Source organism: Oryctolagus cuniculus, chromosome 4 (genome assembly GCF_964237555.1).
Source record: "Oryctolagus cuniculus chromosome 4, mOryCun1.1, whole genome shotgun sequence".
Classification (NCBI taxonomy): domain Eukaryota; kingdom Metazoa; phylum Chordata; class Mammalia; order Lagomorpha; family Leporidae; genus Oryctolagus; species Oryctolagus cuniculus.
In genome coordinates, this window is record NC_091435.1 from 113,865,564 (window position 1) to 113,873,532 (window position 7,969).

Sequence of the window (7,969 nt, forward strand, 5' to 3'; positions counted from 1 at the left end):
CACCTTAAGTCAAGCTTAGAATTTGATCAGGAAAAAAAAATCCAAGGAAATAGAAGGTGTTTGCTTCAAAGCAGAGCTCCCAAAACACAAAGTCTTTATGGGTTAGAGGTGAAATGATGAGAGTAGGATTTCTTTGTACCAGATTGATCCTAAAAGAGATGCATCTAATAGACATCAGCAAAGAAGTGACCTGGTAATGTTGACATTTAACAAGACAAGAAGAATACAGTTTAAAGGGCACAGATCAATTGCTAGAAATTCAGTAAGAAGAAGTTTACTATATTGGTTAAGAAAGTTTAGAAAGCATTTAAAGTATTATATTAAGAATAACAAACCACATGTTCTTTTGTCCTAGAAATTTTAATCTCTCATTCATGTATTTTGTATTTTTCATATTTTGTTTATTTAATAAAATCTCATATTTTATGACCAACTATGGCTGTACTATATGAGATAAATATGATTAAATTTCTATTATAAAAAAAGTAATTCATAAAATCATATAGTACTTTTAGTTAGTTTTTGTATTCTGTTTCCATATAGATATGCATACAGTTTACATACGGATAACAAAAATTCTGAAGTGAACTAGATGCTATGTATTTAAAAATGAATTTATAGAACTCCATTTTGTTCATATTAGCCCTAGCCCTGATCTATGCTTTGGAAAGCAAAAAGTGTGCCATTAAAGAGACTGTGGCAACCAGTGGGGATTTACTGATTATGTTGACATTCTCTGAACTGTAGCAGGGTGAAAGTAACAAGAAATGCAAAGAACAAAATAGTTACATGTGTGGATTATCTCAGTTCCTCCTCTTAATTATTCCATTAAGTACTCAAAGCTGTTCTTTCCTCATATATCCCTTCTGAAGTTATTAATAGAACATTTTTTTTTTATTTCAAAGAAGCCTAACTGTGTGATATGTTATTCAGAAAGCAAAACAAAAAACTTCTTGGGTCAAATAACTTCGAGAAAACTTGTTAAATTTAAGTAGATTTCTGGTTTTTAGAGAATTTGTATGTCTAATGTGCACTGTAAGTCTCTACAAGAGCATATTGCATATGGATACTTTCCACCTTTATTTGATGATTAATAGATATCTTTGAATACATAAACATTTTGTATGAAGCATTTGGCAAATAAGAACTCCAGAGTTGTGAGAGTTGGCTTTCTGAAGAGTCAACAGAGGATGGCTGAACGTATGCAATTGTATGTTCAAAATATGAAGAATTAAGGTAAGAGTCTGGGAAGGAAGTGTTGTGTCATTTAGAGTAGGTGTGGGCAGAGGCTGATTTAAAAGCAGTATTTTACTCAGAGCAAAACTAAATTAAAACTCTACTTCACTCTCCACATCCTGTTGCCATCATTTCCCAGGTAATAAGTTGGAAAAAAAATAGAGCAAGAGTAACTTCTCACTTCTACAATTGATAGAAATATAATGCTGAAGGGACAATAATCCTGTCATGTAAGAAAAATGGAGATATATCAAAGTGTTTAATGCTCTGAATTCTATTTACAGATGTCCAAGATATTTGGTACTTGTGTCCTTCCTCAGTCCCAGTAAAAGGGAACTTTGGAGGCTCATGTAATGAGGTATCTTCCCTTAATCTGTCATTGACATGAAAAATTTGGATACCTATAGCAAAAAGGGGAATAGCAGATTCATAATGAAAACATTGAGAACCATCTCTTAGAAAGGGTGGAATAACTCATTACACACAGATGAGACAAACTACTGTTCCCTTCCCATGAATTTGGTCATTTTAAAAAAGTGGCATTTCTACCTAAGGGAAAAAAGTCTCGCAGTATCTGTTCAAAAGCCTAGGATTGGAAATTGGATTTTGGAAAGGGTTCATAGAACATAGAGTCACTGTAAAACTGCAACTTATTGCACTTAACTGTACCTGCTTGCCTTTGCTACACCTACATGGGACAAAGGAAGACAGATAGAGTTTGAAAAAGAAACAAAGTAATGATTGCCACAAATAAGTAGGGACTTGTAGGTCCATGAAGGGAACAATGTTATACTGTATCACTTAAGACAGAGCATTGCCAAATTCTTATGTAACACAATAGATTTATTTAAAGAGACACAGGAAAAGAAAGTAATTAGGTTGTTAATAAAGAACTAAATAACCAGAGAGGTTGTTGTCAGTCTGTGAACCCAACAGTGAGAAATAAACAAAATATATCTTTAAAAAAAAAGGACATGAAAAAAAATTTCAGAAGGGTTTGCACAATGATAAGAAGCAAAAACACTAATGAAAACACCAAAGGATAAAATTCTAGGCCACTTTTTCCTTTTCTTGGATGACTTAAGTAAGGATTATTAGCAATCCCAAGTTGGATACCTCCATATTTTAAGGGAAAGAGAATGAAGTACTTGTAAGAAATAGGAGGCAGATTTTATTTCTAGTATCTTGAAAATGAAAGAAAGAATAGGATAATTAATTAGGGTAAAAGAAGAATACAATTTTATAAATTAATTTTATTTATTTATTTATTTATTTTTCAATTTTGATTTAATAAATATTATTTTCCAAAGTACAACTTTTGGATTATAGCGCCTTTTCCTCCCATAACCTCCCTCCCACCCGCAAAATCCCATCCCCTATTCCCTCTCCCACCTCATGATTCATCAAGATTCATTTTCAATTATCTTTATATACAGAAGATCAACTTAGTATATACTAAGTAAAGATTTTAACAGACTGCACCCACAAAGACACACAAAGTACAGAGTTGTGTTTGAGTAGTAGTTTTACCATTAATTCCCATAGTACAACATATTAAGGACAGAGATCATACATGGGGAGAAGGTGCACAGTGACTCTGATTGTTGATTTAACAATTGACACTCTTATTTATGACATTAATAATCACCAGAGGCTCTTGTCATGAGCTGCCAAGGCTATGGAAGCTTCTTGAGTTCACAAATTCCGATCTTATTTAGAGAAGGCCATAGTCAAAGTGGACCTTCTTTGCTCCCTTCAGAGAAAGATACCTCCTTATTTGATGGCCCATATTTTCTGCTGGTAGCTCACAGAAATCTTTCCTTTAGGTCATTTTATTTTTTGCCAGAGTGTCTTGGCTTTCCATGTCTAAAATACTCTCATGGGCTCTTCAGCCAGATCCGAATGCCTTAAGGGTTGATTCTGAGGCCAGAGTGCTGTTTAGGACATCTGCCATTCTATGAGTCTGCTGTGTATCCCACTTCCCATGTTGGATTGTTCTCTCCTTTTTAATTCTAACATTTAGTATTAGCAGACACTAGTCTTGTTTATGTGCTCCCTTTGACACTTAATCCTATCATTATGATCAATTGTGAAAAACTGATCACTTGGACTAGTGAGATGGCATTGGTACATGCCAACTTGATGGGATTGTATTGGAATCCCCTGGCACGTTTCTAACTCTACCATTAGGGATAAGTGTCAGGGTCTGCCCCTCCAGGAACTGGCCAGGTTGCCACTAAGGAAGAGTCAAGGAGACTGAGAAACGTCAAGCTAAACACACTTTATTGATACTCTAGGCGACTAGGAGGAGAGATCACTCAAGCCTACTCCTGCGGGCACTGGGCACTACGGACCAGGAGCTTCTCCCTGTGGGCAGTAGGCACTACGCACCGGGGAGAGAGGCTGAGCACTCTCTGGCTTACAGTGTCTGAGGGTCCCCTTATATAAAGTTTCTAGAGGCTAGCCCCACCCTCCCAGGGTCCGGTAGTCATGGCAATGACAGTTTGTGGTTAGGCCATCTAGTTAGGCCTTCCGTTTTCAAATCTTACCAGATAACATGGTTACATTTCAACTTTTCTTTCAAGCTGAGCTACTGCACAGTTACTTTCTTTCAAAAGGTGCTACAATTACTTTCTCTGTGAATGGTTCCCTAACAGATAATTCCAATTGAATATGTGCCAAACTGTACATCTCCCTCTCTTATTTCCACACTTATATTTAACAGCGATCACTTTTCAGTTAAATTTAAACACCTAAGAATAATTGTGTGTTAATTAAAGAGTTCAACCAATAGTATTAAGTAGAACAAAAAAATACTAAAAGTGATAAAGTATTAAGTTGTTCATCAACAGTCAGGACAAGGGCTGATCAAGTCATTGTTTCTCATAGTGTCCATTTCACTTCAACAGGTTTCCTTTTAAGTGCTCAGTTAGTTGTCACCGATCAGGGAGAACATATGATATTTGTCCTTTTAGGATGGATTATTTCACTCAGCATGATGTTTTACAGATTCCTCCATTTTGTTACAAATGATCACATTTCATTTTTTCACTACTGTATAGTATTCTATAGAGTACATATCCCATAATTTCTTTATCCAGTCATCTGTTGATGGGCATTTATTTTGATTCCATGTCTTAGCTATTGTGAATTGAGCTGCAATAAACATTGAAGTGCAGACAGCTGTTTCATTTGGCAATTTAATTTCCTTTGGGTAAATTCCAAGGAGTGGGATGGTTGTGTCATGTGGTAGAGCTATATTCAGGTTTCTGAGGAATCTCCAAACTGTCTTCCATAGTTTCATTCCCACCAACAGTGGATTAGTGTGCCTTTTTCCCCATATCCTTACAGCATCTGTTAGTTGATTTCTGTATGTAAGCTATTCTAACTAGGGTGAGATAAAACCTCATTGTGGTTTTGATTTGCCTTTCCTTGATAGGTAGTGATCATGAACATTTTTTCATGTGTATATTGGCTGTTTGGATTACCTCTTTTGAAAAATATCTATTGAGGTCCTTGGCCCATCTCTTAAGTGGGTTGTTGGTTTTGTTTTTGTGGAGTTTCTTGATCTCTTTGTGGATTCTGGTTATTAATCCTTTATCTGTTGCATAGTTTGCAAATGTTTTTTCCCATTCTGTCGGTTGCCTCTTCACTTTCCTGTTTCTTTTGCCGTACAGAAACTTCTCAATTTGATGTAATCCCAATTGTTAATTTTGGCTTTGACTGCCTGTGCCTCTAGGTTGTTTTCCAAGAAATCTTTTCCTGTGCCTATATTTTGCAGGGTTTCTCCATTGTTCTCTAATAATTTGATGGTGTCAGGTTGTAGAATTAGATCTTTAATCCATGTGGAGAGGATTTTTGTGTAAGGTGTAAGGTAGGGGTCTTGCTTCATGCTTCTGCATGTGGAAATCCAGTTTTCCCAGCACCATTTGTGTTTTTTTAAACTTTTATTTAATGAATATAAATTTCCAAAGTACACCTTATGGATGACAATGGCTTCCCCCCCATAACGTCCCTCCCACCCGCAACCCTCTCCTTTTCCACTCCCTCTCCCCTTCCATTCACATCAAGATTAATTTTCCTTTCTCTTTATATACAGAAGGTCAGTTTAGCATACATCAAGTAAAGATTTCAACAGTTTGCTTCCACACAGAAACATAAAGTGAAAAGTACTGTTTGAGTACTGGTTATAGCATTAAATCTCAATGTACAGCACACTAAGGACAGGGATCCTACATGAGGAGTAAGCGCACATTGACTCCTGTTGTTGACTTAACAAATTGACACTCTTGTTTATGGCATCAGTAATCAAGCTAGGCTCTTGTCATGAGCTGCCAAGGCTATGGAAGCCCCCTGAGTTCACTGACTCTGATCATATTTAGACAAGGCCATGGTCAAAGTGGAAGTTCTCTCCTCCCTTCAGAGAAAAGTACCTCCTTCTTTGATGACCTGTTCTTTCCACTGGGATCTCACTCACAGAGATCTTTCATTTAGGTTTTTTTTCCCCAGAGTGTCTTGGCTTTCCATGCCTGAAATACTCTCATGGGCTTTTCAGCCAGATCCGCATGCCTTAAGGGCTGATTCTGAGGCCAGAGTGCTGTTTCAATAGACTGTCCTTGCTCCAGGAATTGATTTTAGATCTTTGAACAAATATAAGTTGGCTGTAGATGTTTGGATTGATTTCTGGTGTTTCTATTCTGTTCTATTGGTCTATCCATCTATTTCTGTACCAGTACTTTGCTGTTTTGATTCTAACTGCCCTGTCTTGAAATCTGATATTTTGATGAAATCTGATATTGTGATAACTGTCTTGAAATCTGATATTTTGATGATTCTGGCTTTTTTTGTTGTTGTGTTAGCTTTAGCTATTCATGTTCTCTTGTGCCTCCATATGAATTTCAGCATCATTTATTTCCATATCTGAGAAGAATGCCTTTGGTATTCTGATTGGTATCACATTGAATCTATAAATTGCTTTTGGGAGAATGACATTTTGATGATATTGATTCTTCCATATCATGAGCATGGAAGATTTTTCCATTTTTTGGTATTCTCTTCTATTTCTTTTTATAAGGTTTTATAATTCTCATCATAGGGATCTTTGACATCCTTCATTAAGTTTATTCCAAGGAATTTCATTATTTTTGTACCTATTGTGAATGGGATTGATCTTAGAAGTTCTTTCTCAGCCATGGCATTGCCTGTGTATACAAAGGCTGCTTATTTTTTGCATTCGTTTTATATTCTGCTACTTTGCCAAACTCTTCTATGAGTTCCAATAGTCTCTCAGTAGAGTTCTTTGGATCCCCTAAACACTGACTTCTCATCAGAAACCCTACAGGCTAGGAGGGAATGGCAAGATATAGCCCAAGTACCAAAAGAAAACAACTGCCATCCCAAAATATTATTTCCTGCAAAGCTCTCATTTTTGAACAAAGGTGAAACAAAGACCTTTCACAGCATATAGAAATTAATGAATTTGTCACCACTCGTCCAGCCCTGCAAAAGATGCTGAAAGATGTGTTACACACAGAAACACAGAAACATGGTCATCAATATGAAAAAAGGTAAAGGAAAAAAAAATCTCAGTAAAAGATCACAGGAAGTTCAAAGCATATATTAGAAATATCTTCGGAAAAATGGCAAGGCAAAGTCACTACGTATAGTCATATTGAATGTAAAAGGTCTCAATTCTCCAGTTAAAAGACATGGATTGGCTGAATGGATTAAAAAGAGAACCCATCTATTTGCTGCTTACAAGAAACACATTTTTCCAACAAAGGTGCATCCAGACTGAAAGTGAAAGTTTGGAATAAGATATGACAACAGAAAGCAAAAAAGAGCTGGCATAGCCATCTTAATATCAGACAAAATAAACTTTAATACAAAATCTGTTAAGAGAGATAAAGGGGGCACTATATAATGATTAAGGGATCGATTCAACCAGAAGATGTAACTATTATAAACGTATATGTACTTAATAACAGGGTACAGGGTTTTAAAAAGATATGTTAAGGAGCTTAAAGGGAGACTTAGACAATAATACTATAGTCCTGGGGGACTTCAATACTCCACCCTCAGAAACAGACAGATCAACAAGACAGAAGATCAACAAGAAACAGCAGATTTAATTGACACTATGGACCAAATGGATCTAACCGATATCTACAGAACTTTTCACCCTACACTTGAGGAATACACAATCTTCTCAGAAAAGCATGGAATTTACTCTAGGATTGATCACATACTAGGCTATAAAGCAAGTCTCAACAAATTCAAAGGAATCTAAATCATGCAATGCACTTTCTCAGATCACAGTGCAATGAAGCTGGAAATTAGCAACTCAGGAATCCATAGAGCATATGCAAATACATGGAGACTGAACAACATGCTCCTGAATCAATACTTGTCATAGAAGAACTCTAAAAATAAATCAAAAACTTTCTGGAAGCAAATGAAGATAACAAAACTATATATAAAACTTATAGGATACAGCAAAAGCAGTGTTAAGAGGAAAGTTTATAGCAATAGGTGCCTACATCAAGAAATTGGAAAGGCACCAAATAAATGAACTATCAATGCATCTCAAAGATCTAGAAAAACTGCAGCAAACCAAACCCAGAACTAGTAGAAGTGAAATAATTAAAATCAGAGAAGAAATCAACAGGATTGAATAAAAAAAAATCAGCCAAAGAAAGAGCTGGTTTTTTGAAAAAAAATAAATAAACAAATA